This window comes from Procambarus clarkii, chromosome 49, assembly GCF_040958095.1.
Source record: "Procambarus clarkii isolate CNS0578487 chromosome 49, FALCON_Pclarkii_2.0, whole genome shotgun sequence".
Classification (NCBI taxonomy): Eukaryota; Metazoa; Arthropoda; class Malacostraca; order Decapoda; family Cambaridae; genus Procambarus; species Procambarus clarkii.
This window is the reverse complement of record NC_091198.1, coordinates 37,318,514-37,333,756: the sequence shown is the minus strand read 5'-3', so window position 1 is coordinate 37,333,756 and position 15,243 is coordinate 37,318,514. Positions and strand designations below refer to the sequence as shown.

At 43.3% G+C, this 15,243-nt stretch overlaps 2 non-coding genes across 2 annotated transcripts; both read left to right on the top strand.

Annotated features, from left to right (window-relative positions):
- Window positions 1-2,199: 2,199 nt before the first annotated feature.
- LOC138351493 (5S ribosomal RNA) lies at window positions 2,200-2,318 on the top strand. Its single transcript, XR_011222468.1, has one exon. It is a non-coding gene; the product is annotated as a 5S ribosomal RNA (ribosomal RNA).
- An 8,179-nt stretch (window positions 2,319-10,497) lies between these two features.
- Window positions 10,498-10,616, top strand: LOC138351492 (5S ribosomal RNA). The gene has a single exon (XR_011222467.1). It is a non-coding gene; the product is annotated as a 5S ribosomal RNA (ribosomal RNA).
- The last annotated feature ends 4,627 nt before the right edge of the window (window positions 10,617-15,243 follow it).

The following is a 15,243-nucleotide window of genomic DNA, read 5'->3' as shown; positions in this document are numbered from 1 at the left end:
AGATCTTTCCCAACTCTTCCTTTTTACATGAGTGAGCTACCCGTTTTATTCATTTTATCCTTCTCAGAGCTGTTTTGATAGTATCCAAATGATGGTAAATGAAAAGGGAGGACACGAATATCTACCCAGAATTCAGGACTGGCAATCGATATGCATGTTTGAGTGCGAATCTTTTTCTCTCTCAACTTAGGTATACGTTTATGTCGTACCTAAAAGCGAGAACCACACTATTGGGACAAGTATGCAAGGCCCAATTTTCCTAACAAGCACAGTTAATTTTGTTATTTTCGAACATTTCTTTCCAAATTGGTTTATCCAATTAACAGTATTATATTAAGATCATGAATTGCTGGGTTAGGTTAGGTTAGGTTAGCTTAGCTTAGGTTAGGTTAGGTTAGCTTAGCTTAGCTTGGGTTAGCTTAGGTTAGGTTAGGTTAGCTTAGCTTGGGTTAGCATAGGTTAGGTTAGGTTTGATTACATTTCTATGTTAGATTTAACTCAAATTCAAAACAATTGCAGTCATTCGGCTTGTTAGTCAACTTGCCTCTAATAGGGGCAATTTGTCTAACAAGACTATTTAGTTTTGTGTGCATATATATATATATATATATATATATATATATATATATATATATATATATATATATATATATATATATATATATATATATATATATATATATATATATATATATATATATTATAGCTTCAAGACTCCGAACCAATATAGAAGCATCAAGAGGAAGTGCTTGTGTTATGGGCCAATAGGCCTTCTGCAGTTACTTCCATTCTTATGTTTTTATTCCCATTGGTTCGTGTTTTATCTTGTGTAAATGTCAATCACCTCACCCAAAACTTTGGTACCATATCACCTCACCCATGTATGTGTATATATATATATATATATATATATATATATATATATATATATATATATATATATATATATATATATATATAATATACAGAGTAAATCTACCCCAAAAGTAATGATTTATTTGTCTACAAAACTAAACTCTTTTTGGAATCATATGAGGCCCCTCCACTGAGGGGGGAGGCCTGGATGTTTATTGTCATGTGTATTCATGCTGCTTGCATGTCGTCGTTTATTTTGCCTTTGTTGTTTTCTTGACAGCTTTCTTTGCCTTGGGTGGTTTGGGAGATTTTGAAGCTCTCTTTATTTTGGGCTTTTTGTTCCCAACAACAAGCTGCTGCTGCTGCTTCTTTTTCAAGGCTGTAGGTGGTTGTTGCTTGTGGCGGCTTTCTTGGGAGTTACCACGGCCTTCTTTGCTGCTGTAGATGGTTTCTTGGTTGTGGTGGCTTTCTTGGGAGTTAGAACGGCCCTCTTCTCTGCTACGGCCAGCTTGAATGATCCACTAGCTCCACTTCCCTTGGTCTGAACAAGAATGCCGTCAGCCACTGCTTTCTTGAGAAATCTTCGGATGTAAATGGCGATCTTGGCAGCCTCGACTTTGTTGTTGGCAACAACGTACTTCTTGATTGCTTGTAGAGACGAGCCCTTACGGTCTTTGAGTGCTGCGACCGCGGCTAGAACCATTTGACTAGTTTTCGGGTGAGCAACCTGGACGCGAGGTTTCCTGGTGGTGGCCACCACAGCAGCAGCAGCCGCAGCCTTCTTGGTAGGCTTTGCTTCTACCATGATGATGATGAGATAACCAAGGTGATGAGAGACGCTCAGACAGTCACGGGGGAATGATGCTGCCGCCGCTTGAGCCGAACCTATTTATGTGCCGGCACGGTACAGAAGCTGCAACCTGGCAACTCGTCCACCAATCACGACGGTTGGTTTTACGGCTCCGAAACCTGGATCCCATATCTTCTCTAAAATAGAAGCATTTGTTCATGTTCTTTGTAAAAGTATCATAAAGCAGGACAGATGAGACAAATATCATAAAAACTGAAGAGCAGATGAGCACACACATGTATGTATTACAAAAGAAAATCCACAAATTCATTAGAAATTGGCAGGGTAGGCTGAGGAAGTAGGTAGATGTAAAATGTCTGTAAATGGCGAAAGAACATAAACCCAAGACTGAATAAACGATGTTAAATATCCATGCCAAGGAGACAAAAATATGTTAGGATACAATTACCATTAAGACACCACAAGAAGGTCCGTATCCTGCCGTGATGACTAAAAAGAGTTGGTTATTAGCCACAATGTGTAGGCAGTCTCATGCCAACGGCCATACCACGTTGAGAACACCGCTTCTCGTCCGATCAGCGAAGTTAAGCAACGTTGGGTTTGGTTAGTACTTGGATGGGTGACCGCCTGGGAACACCAAATGCTGTTGGCAATAATGTTTTTTGTTTTGTTTTGTTTTGTTTCGTTTGTTTTTGTTTGAATGGCTGGCTGGCTGGCTGGCTGGCTGGCTGGCTGGCTGGCTGGCTGGCTCCACGGGAAATTCACGGAGTTGTGTGGAATAAGGCCTGGTAAAATGAATTAATATGTATGTCATGTTTAAAACAAACTCGCTTAATATAGTGTGTGAGGCTTTATACAAAAACAAACAACCAAAACAAAACATGTTGTATATATATATATATATATATATATATATATATATATATATATATATATATATATATATATATATATATATATATATATATATATATATTATATATAGCTTAATCCGGGTTTGAACTCGCAACTCCAAGAATACGCATCACTTATATACACTTTACCACTGGACCACTGCAGGACACTTGATGCTGAGGTATCAATTTAATGACGTAAATGCCATTTCCACAAATAAATGATAATTTAAAAGTATTTGTATGTACAAATCTTTTCTGTTTAAAAGGCTACAATATCAGTTACTGATATAATTTGTGTTAATGTTTCTATACCCACAGGAAGGCATGTTTTTGCTTATATGTAAGGGGTACGGAGAAGGAATCCACAGACCATCATTCCCCTTCCCCCCCCCCCCCCCCCCTCCCACCTACTACTACCACCACCACCACCACCACCACCACCACCACCACTACTCACCACTACTCACCACCAATCACCACCAATCACCACCACCATCACCACCACCACACCTAACCGAAAACCCCCTAACACATCAACCCTCCCCCCAATCAACAGGCGAAATAATAACCCTCAAATGCCTGCCTGCCTGCCTGCCTGCCTGCCAGCCAGCCAATACTAACGGTCTTCTCAGAAAGAAAATCTCTTTGTATCTGTATTACTTGATGAAATGTATGATTCTAATAATGAAAATAAATTGTTATGTCGGTTGTATGAGCATAATGACCAATATGCACATGATATGAATGAATTAAATAGTGTAGTTTTAAGTAATTAGGTTGTAGACACATTAAGCGGATATGATATTTGACGCGTCCAGAACTGGTGATTTTTGGTTTAGTTTTAAATGCACCACCACCACCACCATTGCTTCCCCAGAGCCTAATTAAGGACCGGTAAAAGGAGTCAATATGTATGTCATCTATAAAACCAAAGAATGAATAAAAACACACACACACAAACCTACATAATAGTACTAGGAAGATTGTATGGCATAAAAAAAAAAAAAGTACTCCCATTGGGTCGTTTGAACTCGCGACTTCCAAAACACCAGCCACACACCTTACCACCCAGCCACCATAGAGTTGGTATAATTGTGCAACTTTAGTTATAAAACTAAAGTTCTTATTGTCTCAAATCTTATTGTCTGTTCTATGAAAAGGCATGATGTAAATTATGTATTTTTTGAATGATTGAATTGTAGGCACATTAAGCGGATTCGATATTTGATATATCCAGAAAAGGTGATTTCTGTTCAGTTTTAAAATGCATCACCGTTAACGCTAAAGGACTGGTAAAACGACTCGATGTTTGTCATTTTTAAAATAAACACTAAAACTAGGCCCTTAACATATATAATGTTTGAATATAAATTGAATGCATATAAATACAAAGTGGGAGTGGCTGGCTGGCTGGCTGGCTGGCTGGCTGGCTGGCTGGCTGGCTGGCTGGCTGGCTGGCTGGCTGGCTGCCTGCCTGCCTGCCTGGCTGGCTGGCTGGCTGGCTGGCTGGCTGGCTGGCTGGCTGCCTGCCTGCCTGCCTGCCTGCCTGCCTGCCTGCCTGCCTGCCTGCCTGCCAGCCTGCCTGCCTGCCTGCCTGCCTGCCTGCCTGCCTGCCTGGCTGGCTGGCTGGCTGGCTGGCTGGCTGCCCGCCCGCCCGCCCGCCTGCCCGCCCGCCTGCTTGCCTTGCCTTGCCTGTCCTGTCCTGTTATTGCCTTGCCTTGCCTTGCCTTGCCTTGCCTTGCCTTGCCTTGCCTTGCCTTGCCTTGCCTTGCCTTGCCTTGCCCTGCCCTGCCTTGGCTGCAGCTGGCTGGCTGGCCGTAAATCAACTCTTAACAACACCACACCACACCACACCATCACTCATCACCCATCACCCACCACCGGCCCCAGTCTCCCAGCCTCTCTTATATACCCGAGCAGGCCCTTTAAATTATTTGAATTGTTGCACTTCGGCCAATGGCACGATCGCTGCTGCTCAAACATATTCTGGTTCACAAGTATTATAATATATTATATTATATTATATTATATATATATATATATATATATATATATATATATATATATATATATATATATATATATATATATATATATATTTATTCATGAAACACATTAAAACCTTGATCATTTATTCATTCATTACGTCTAGTGAAGAATTGCTTTTGTTCATTTGTATGATTAAAAATTGATAGAATATGAATTCCTCGCTTAAAGTAAAATATAAAATATATATTGGATTTATATGATTGGTTAATATTCCAAGTGATGCTGAATATCCCCTATAATTTTGTTTTGTTTGTTTGTTATGTACACATTCCAAATGAAATCAATATAAATGTTATTATTAATGTTTGAAAGTTGATTGTCTACTTGAATCTCTCTATTAAAGTGTGTGTGGCTCCGGATGGAGCCTGGTTATGGTATTTGTCGTGGTGGGTGGCAGAAGTGCTTACTTCTTCTCTGTCTTCTTTGGCAAAAGAACTGCCTGAATGTTTGGAAGAACACCTCCCTGTGCAATGGTTACGCCAGACAGAAGTTTGTTGAGTTCTTCGTCGTTGCGGATGGCCAACTGCAAGTGACGTGGGATGATACGGGTCTTCTTGTTGTCACGTGCGGCGTTACCGGCGAGCTCCAGAACTTCGGCAGCGAGGTATTCCATGACGGCTGCCAGGTAGACAGGAGCGCCAGCACCGACGCGTTCGGCGTAGTTGCCTTTACGCAGCAGACGGTGAATTCTGCCCACGGGGAACTGAAGTCCGGCCCTGCTGGAGCGAGACTTTGACTTGCCCTTCACTTTGCCTCCCTTGCCGCGTCCTGACATTGCTGCTGCTGTTGTGGGTTTGTGGTGTTTTATGCCGGCCCGCAGATCGAGCTTCGTGTTATATACCCCGCTCAGGATCAAGGGAGTCCGCCACTGACCAATCAGCGCGCTCCGCCACGCGACCCGCTCTGAGCTGAGTCGCGAGCGGGATATAAAAGGAAAGCTCGACTCGCGCAAAAGTTCATTATTGTATCGCAACGCCAGCCAGCACGAGCATCATCATGCCACCCAAGGCATCTGGAAAGGCTGCCAAGAAGGCCGGAAAGGCCCAGAAGGCCATTGCCAAGGGCGATAAGAAAAAGAAGCGCAGGAGGAAGGAGAGCTACAGCATCTACATCTACAAAGTGCTGAAGCAGGTCCACCCCGACACTGGTATCTCTTCCAAAGCCATGTCGATCATGAACTCGTTCGTGAACGACATCTTCGAGCGCATCGCCGCCGAGGCTTCTCGCCTGGCCCACTACAACAAGCGTTCCACCATTACCAGTCGGGAGATCCAGACGGCTGTAAGGCTCCTGTTGCCCGGAGAACTGGCCAAGCACGCCGTCTCTGAGGGCACTAAGGCCGTCACCAAGTACACCTCCTCCAAGTAAACGGCTTACTTACTGCCCTGTGGTGGTGGCTTGGCCTCAAACCAACAAACTCGGCTCCATTGGAGCCACACTTTAATTTCTAAAGAGATTGTGAGTGTTAGACACCAATACTATTATAACAAAAACCTCTGTCACTGAAAGCAAATAGCTATAAAATGAGAATATTTATGAAACTGTCTGTGTGTGTTTCTCTCTCTCAGTCTCTGTCTGTCTGTCTGTCTGTCTCTGTCTCTGTCTCTGCATGTCTCTCTCTCTCTCTCTCTCTCTCTCTCTCTCTCTCTCTCTCTCTCTCTCTCTCTCTCTCTCTCTCTCTCTCTCTCTCTCTCTCTCTCTCTCTCTCTCTCAACACACATATAAACACTCGGTATCTTTTTTCTAGAGATTAGAGATTCATTGTTATGTTCCACATTAGGATTACTATGCAGGCCACCCTCTTAAGGTTTGAAAATGTCAAGAAAACGGTTAATTTAAAATGTCATCTCCTAACTTAACAGATTAAGCCAGAGGACCAAAAACAGAATAAAACAGGACAGGACAGTATGTCACTTATACAAGCTGCTTTTATTTCTAGTACAGTATGACAATTTTTTTTTTTTTTTTTTTTGGAGGGGGGGGGGGAGGATCCTTGGCAGTGCATAAGAATGAAAAGCGACGGCGTTTTGTTTGTAAGAGGACAGGTTGTACTACAAATGACTTGATTTATTGATATCACGTGTACAGTGTATGTATGCCACCTAAATTATTGTATTTATTTATTTATTATATGTATAGATGAAGGTTAATTCATATGACTGATGCTAGGAATGTCTGAAATCTCCTTAGAAGGATATTTTGGCCCTGAGAAGGGCCGAGTTTGGTGTATACTAGGGTGGTCGTTTTAGCTTATGCACGCTCTCCACGGATACGGCGAGCAAGCTGAATGTCCTTTGGCATGATGGTGACACGCTTGGCGTGGATGGCACAGAGGTTAGTGTCCTCGAAGAGACCGACCAGGTAAGCCTCGGATGCCTCCTGTAAAGCCATGACGGCAGACGACTGGAAGCGAAGATCGGTCTTGAAGTCCTGGGCAATCTCGCGCACCAGACGCTGGAAGGGAAGTTTCCTGATGAGCAACTCTGTGCTCTTCTGGTAACGACGGATCTCACGCAGGGCGACCGTTCCGGGCCTGTAACGGTGAGGCTTCTTCACGCCCCCTGTGGCAGGAGCAGATTTGCGTGCTGCCTTGGTGGCCAGCTGCTTACGAGGAGCCTTGCCTCCCGTGGACTTGCGAGCAGTCTGCTTGGTGCGAGCCATGGTGAACAACTGTGGTTTGTGATGGCCGGCGCCGAAAAATTTTTGCTTATATACGCCGTCTCGAGGCGCTTGCTCGAGCGCCATTGGCTGCTCGACTCGCCTACGTCACCCCGTTGCCCCTCCCCTCCTTCCTCTGGCTGCAGCCAACAGGCAGCTCACCTCAAACACTATTATCGCTGATTTTGCTCTATTTTTTGGATTTGTGCAAAAGTCATTTCACAGAGACGTGAAACAGACGAGTAGGCAACTGCAGTTTTGAAAGCGTTGTGAGAAAGCCGTGTTTCTGCTCGAGTACAAGCATAAAGTAAGGACAGGCAGGAGTTAGGAGTTGCCATGCTACAAGTACGTCCGCTTGACGGGATATAGTCTGGGGAAATCGTGCCGAAATTTTATTATTCACACAACTTCAACACCATGACTGGACGCGGCAAGGGAGGCAAGGGACTCGGAAAGGGTGGCGCCAAGCGTCATCGTAAGGTGCTACGTGACAACATCCAGGGCATCACCAAGCCCGCTATTCGTCGCTTAGCTCGTCGTGGCGGCGTGAAGCGTATTTCGGGTCTCATCTACGAAGAGACCCGTGGCGTCCTGAAGGTGTTCCTCGAGAACGTCATCCGTGATGCTGTAACCTACACGGAACACGCCAAGAGGAAGACCGTCACTGCCATGGACGTGGTGTACGCTCTGAAGCGCCAGGGTCGTACCCTCTACGGATTCGGCGGATAAGAGCTTGGCTAATCCATCGATTCCACCCACCACCACCTCAAAACGGGACCTAATTAGGTCCCTATACTTTTTTACTGAAGGGCTTAATAGACGATAACATAAATTGTTTTGATATCAGCTAGCACATTGGGTCTTATGAAATCTATTTTTTATCCTCGCATGCTTAAAGGGACTCTGATTGGGGAGGGAGGGGTGGGGGGGGGGGGGGAAGGTTTGTTCCGTTATATACTAGCAGAGCAGGATCATTGGTGGTGGTGGGGGGGGGGGGGTGAGGGAGAGAGAGAGAGAGAGAGAGATCTTTCCCAACTCTTCCTTTTTACATGAGTGAGCTACCCGTTTTATTCATTTTATCCTTCTCAGAGCTGTTTTGATAGTATCCAAATGATGGTAAATGAAAAGGGAGGACACGAATATCTACCCAGAATTCAGGACTGGCAATCGATATGCATGTTTGAGTGCGAATCTTTTTCTCTCTCAACTTAGGTATACGTTTATGTCGTACCTAAAAGCGAGAACCACACTATTGGGACAAGTATGCAAGGCCCAATTTTCCTAACAAGCACAGTTAATTTTGTTATTTTCGAACATTTCTTTCCAAATTGGTTTATCCAATTAACAGTATTATATTAAGATCATGAATTGCTGGGTTAGGTTAGGTTAGGTTAGCTTAGCTTAGGTTAGGTTAGGTTAGCTTAGCTTAGCTTGGGTTAGCTTAGGTTAGGTTAGGTTAGCTTAGCTTGGGTTAGCATAGGTTAGGTTAGGTTTGATTACATTTCTATGTTAGATTTAACTCAAATTCAAAACAATTGCAGTCATTCGGCTTGTTAGTCAACTTGCCTCTAATAGGGGCAATTTGTCTAACAAGACTATTTAGTTTTGTGTGCATATATATATATATATATATATATATATATATATATATATATATATATATATATATATATATATATATATATATATATATATATATATATATATATATATATATATATATATATTATAGCTTCAAGACTCCGAACCAATATAGAAGCATCAAGAGGAAGTGCTTGTGTTATGGGCCAATAGGCCTTCTGCAGTTACTTCCATTCTTATGTTTTTATTCCCATTGGTTCGTGTTTTATCTTGTGTAAATGTCAATCACCTCACCCAAAACTTTGGTACCATATCACCTCACCCATGTATGTGTATATATATATATATATATATATATATATATATATATATATATATATATATATATATATATATATATATATATAATATACAGAGTAAATCTACCCCAAAAGTAATGATTTATTTGTCTACAAAACTAAACTCTTTTTGGAATCATATGAGGCCCCTCCACTGAGGGGGGAGGCCTGGATGTTTATTGTCATGTGTATTCATGCTGCTTGCATGTCGTCGTTTATTTTGCCTTTGTTGTTTTCTTGACAGCTTTCTTTGCCTTGGGTGGTTTGGGAGATTTTGAAGCTCTCTTTATTTTGGGCTTTTTGTTCCCAACAACAAGCTGCTGCTGCTGCTTCTTTTTCAAGGCTGTAGGTGGTTTGTTGCTTGTGGCGGCTTTCTTGGGAGTTACCACGGCCTTCTTTGCTGCTGTAGATGGTTTCTTGGTTGTGGTGGCTTTCTTGGGAGTTAGAACGGCCCTCTTCTCTGCTACGGCCAGCTTGAATGATCCACTAGCTCCACTTCCCTTGGTCTGAACAAGAATGCCGTCAGCCACTGCTTTCTTGAGAAATCTTCGGATGTAAATGGCGATCTTGGCAGCCTCGACTTTGTTGTTGGCAACAACGTACTTCTTGATTGCTTGTAGAGACGAGCCCTTACGGTCTTTGAGTGCTGCGACCGCGGCTAGAACCATTTGACTAGTTTTCGGGTGAGCAACCTGGACGCGAGGTTTCCTGGTGGTGGCCACCACAGCAGCAGCAGCCGCAGCCTTCTTGGTAGGCTTTGCTTCTACCATGATGATGATGAGATAACCAAGGTGATGAGAGACGCTCAGACAGTCACGGGGGAATGATGCTGCCGCCGCTTGAGCCGAACCTATTTATGTGCCGGCACGGTACAGAAGCTGCAACCTGGCAACTCGTCCACCAATCACGACGGTTGGTTTTACGGCTCCGAAACCTGGATCCCATATCTTCTCTAAAATAGAAGCATTTGTTCATGTTCTTTGTAAAAGTATCATAAAGCAGGACAGATGAGACAAATATCATAAAAACTGAAGAGCAGATGAGCACACACATGTATGTATTACAAAAGAAAATCCACAAATTCATTAGAAATTGGCAGGGTAGGCTGAGGAAGTAGGTAGATGTAAAATGTCTGTAAATGGCGAAAGAACATAAACCCAAGACTGAATAAACGATGTTAAATATCCATGCCAAGGAGACAAAAATATGTTAGGATACAATTACCATTAAGACACCACAAGAAGGTCCGTATCCTGCCGTGATGACTAAAAAGAGTTGGTTATTAGCCACAATGTGTAGGCAGTCTCATGCCAACGGCCATACCACGTTGAGAACACCGCTTCTCGTCCGATCAGCGAAGTTAAGCAACGTTGGGTTTGGTTAGTACTTGGATGGGTGACCGCCTGGGAACACCAAATGCTGTTGGCAATAATGTTTTTTGTTTTGTTTTGTTTTGTTTCGTTTGTTTTTGTTTGAATGGCTGGCTGGCTGGCTGGCTGGCTGGCTGGCTGGCTGGCTGGCTGGCTGGCTCCACGGGAAATTCACGGAGTTGTGTGGAATAAGGCCTGGTAAAATGAATTAATATGTATGTCATGTTTAAAACAAACTCGCTTAATATAGTGTGTGAGGCTTTATACAAAAACAAACAACCAAAACAAAACATGTTGTATATATATATATATATATATATATATATATATATATATATATATATATATATATATATATATATATATATATATATATATATATATATATATATATATATATATAGCTTAATCCGGGTTTGAACTCGCAACTCCAAGAATACGCATCACTTATATACACTTTACCACTGGACCACTGCAGGACACTTGATGCTGAGGTATCAATTTAATGACGTAAATGCCATTTCCACAAATAAATGATAATTTAAAAGTATTTGTATGTACAAATCTTTTCTGTTTAAAAGGCTACAATATCAGTTACTGATATAATTTGTGTTAATGTTTCTATACCCACAGGAAGGCATGTTTTTGCTTATATGTAAGGGGTACGGAGAAGGAATCCACAGACCATCATTCCCCTTCCCCCCCCCCCCCCCCCCCTCCCACCTACTACTACCACCACCACCACCACCACCACCACCACCACCACTACTCACCACTACTCACCACCAATCACCACCAATCACCACCACCACCAATCACCACCACCACACCTAACCGAAAACCCCCTAACACATCAACCCTCCCCCCAATCAACAGGCGAAATAATAACCCTCAAATGCCTGCCTGCCTGCCTGCCTGCCTGCCAGCCAGCCAATACTAACGGTCTTCTCAGAAAGAAAATCTCTTTGTATCTGTATTACTTGATGAAATGTATGATTCTAATAATGAAAATAAATTGTTATGTCGGTTGTATGAGCATAATGACCAATATGCACATGATATGAATGAATTAAATAGTGTAGTTTTAAGTAATTAGGTTGTAGACACATTAAGCGGATATGATATTTGACGCGTCCAGAACTGGTGATTTTTGGTTTAGTTTTAAATGCACCACCACCACCACCATTGCTTCCCCAGAGCCTAATTAAGGACCGGTAAAAGGAGTCAATATGTATGTCATCTATAAAACCAAAGAATGAATAAAAACACACACACACAAACCTACATAATAGTACTAGGAAGATTGTATGGCATAAAAAAAAAAAAAGTACTCCCATTGGGTCGTTTGAACTCGCGACTTCCAAAACACCAGCCACACACCTTACCACCCAGCCACCATAGAGTTGGTATAATTGTGCAACTTTAGTTATAAAACTAAAGTTCTTATTGTCTCAAATCTTATTGTCTGTTCTATGAAAAGGCATGATGTAAATTATGTATTTTTTGAATGATTGAATTGTAGGCACATTAAGCGGATTCGATATTTGATATATCCAGAAAAGGTGATTTCTGTTCAGTTTTAAAATGCATCACCGTTAACGCTAAAGGACTGGTAAAACGACTCGATGTTTGTCATTTTTAAAATAAACACTAAAACTAGGCCCTTAACATATATAATGTTTGAATATAAATTGAATGCATATAAATACAAAGTGGGAGTGGCTGGCTGGCTGGCTGGCTGGCTGGCTGGCTGGCTGGCTGGCTGGCTGGCTGGCTGGCTGGCTGGCTGGCTGGCTGCCTGCCTGCCTGCCTGGCTGGCTGGCTGGCTGGCTGGCTGGCTGGCTGGCTGGCTGCCTGCCTGCCTGCCTGCCTGCCTGCCTGCCTGCCTGCCTGCCTGCCAGCCTGCCTGCCTGCCTGCCTGCCTGCCTGCCTGCCTGCCTGGCTGGCTGGCTGGCTGGCTGGCTGGCTGCCCGCCCGCCCGCCCGCCTGCCCGCCCGCCTGCTTGCCTTGCCTTGCCTGTCCTGTCCTGTTATTGCCTTGCCTTGCCTTGCCTTGCCTTGCCTTGCCTTGCCTTGCCTTGCCTTGCCTTGCCTTGCCTTGCCTTGCCTTGCCCTGCCCTGCCTTGGCTGCAGCTGGCTGGCTGGCCGTAAATCAACTCTTAACAACACCACACCACACCACACCATCACTCATCACCCATCACCCACCACCGGCCCCAGTCTCCCAGCCTCTCTTATATACCCGAGCAGGCCCTTTAAATTATTTGAATTGTTGCACTTCGGCCAATGGCACGATCGCTGCTGCTCAAACATATTCTGGTTCACAAGTATTATAATATATTATATTATATTATATTATATATATATATATATATATATATATATATATATATATATATATATATATATATATATATATATATATATATTTATTCATGAAACACATTAAAACCTTGATCATTTATTCATTCATTACGTCTAGTGAAGAATTGCTTTTGTTCATTTGTATGATTAAAAATTGATAGAATATGAATTCCTCGCTTAAAGTAAAATATAAAATATATATTGGATTTATATGATTGGTTAATATTCCAAGTGATGCTGAATATCCCCTATAATTTTGTTTTGTTTGTTTGTTATGTACACATTCCAAATGAAATCAATATAAATGTTATTATTAATGTTTGAAAGTTGATTGTCTACTTGAATCTCTCTATTAAAGTGTGTGTGGCTCCGGATGGAGCCTGGTTATGGTATTTGTCGTGGTGGGTGGCAGAAGTGCTTACTTCTTCTCTGTCTTCTTTGGCAAAAGAACTGCCTGAATGTTTGGAAGAACACCTCCCTGTGCAATGGTTACGCCAGACAGAAGTTTGTTGAGTTCTTCGTCGTTGCGGATGGCCAACTGCAAGTGACGTGGGATGATACGGGTCTTCTTGTTGTCACGTGCGGCGTTACCGGCGAGCTCCAGAACTTCGGCAGCGAGGTATTCCATGACGGCTGCCAGGTAGACAGGAGCGCCAGCACCGACGCGTTCGGCGTAGTTGCCTTTACGCAGCAGACGGTGAATTCTGCCCACGGGGAACTGAAGTCCGGCCCTGCTGGAGCGAGACTTTGACTTGCCCTTCACTTTGCCTCCCTTGCCGCGTCCTGACATTGCTGCTGCTGTTGTGGGTTTGTGGTGTTTTATGCCGGCCCGCAGATCGAGCTTCGTGTTATATACCCCGCTCAGGATCAAGGGAGTCCGCCACTGACCAATCAGCGCGCTCCGCCACGCGACCCGCTCTGAGCTGAGTCGCGAGCGGGATATAAAAGGAAAGCTCGACTCGCGCAAAAGTTCATTATTGTATCGCAACGCCAGCCAGCACGAGCATCATCATGCCACCCAAGGCATCTGGAAAGGCTGCCAAGAAGGCCGGAAAGGCCCAGAAGGCCATTGCCAAGGGCGATAAGAAAAAGAAGCGCAGGAGGAAGGAGAGCTACAGCATCTACATCTACAAAGTGCTGAAGCAGGTCCACCCCGACACTGGTATCTCTTCCAAAGCCATGTCGATCATGAACTCGTTCGTGAACGACATCTTCGAGCGCATCGCCGCCGAGGCTTCTCGCCTGGCCCACTACAACAAGCGTTCCACCATTACCAGTCGGGAGATCCAGACGGCTGTAAGGCTCCTGTTGCCCGGAGAACTGGCCAAGCACGCCGTCTCTGAGGGCACTAAGGCCGTCACCAAGTACACCTCCTCCAAGTAAACGGCTTACTTACTGCCCTGTGGTGGTGGCTTGGCCTCAAACCAACAAACTCGGCTCCATTGGAGCCACACTTTAATTTCTAAAGAGATTGTGAGTGTTAGACACCAATACTATTATAACAAAAACCTCTGTCACTGAAAGCAAATAGCTATAAAATGAGAATATTTATGAAACTGTCTGTGTGTGTTTCTCTCTCTCAGTCTCTGTCTGTCTGTCTGTCTGTCTCTGTCTCTGTCTCTGCATGTCTCTCTCTCTCTCTCTCTCTCTCTCTCTCTCTCTCTCTCTCTCTCTCTCTCTCTCTCTCTCTCTCTCTCTCTCTCTCTCTCTCTCTCTCTCTCTCTCTCTCTCTCAACACACATATAAACACTCGGTATCTTTTTTCTAGAGATTAGAGATTCATTGTTATGTTCCACATTAGGATTACTATGCAGGCCACCCTCTTAAGGTTTGAAAATGTCAAGAAAACGGTTAATTTAAAATGTCATCTCCTAACTTAACAGATTAAGCCAGAGGACCAAAAACAGAATAAAACAGGACAGGACAGTATGTCACTTATACAAGCTGCTTTTATTTCTAGTACAGTATGACAATTTTTTTTTTTTTTTTTTTTGGGGGGGGGGGGGGGAGGATCCTTGGCAGTGCATAAGAATGAAAAGCGACGGCGTTTTGTTTGTAAGAGGACAGGTTGTACTACAAATGACTTGATTTATTGATATCACGTGTACAGTGTATGTATGCCACCTAAATTATTGTATTTATTTATTTATTATATGTATAGATGAAGGTTAATTCATATGACTGATGCTAGGAATGTCTGAAATCTCCTTAGAAGGATATTTTGGCCCTGAGAAGGGCCGAGTTTGGTGTATACTAGGGTGGTCGTTTTAGCTTATGCACGCTCTCCACGGATACGGCGAGCAAGCTGAATGTCCTTTGGCA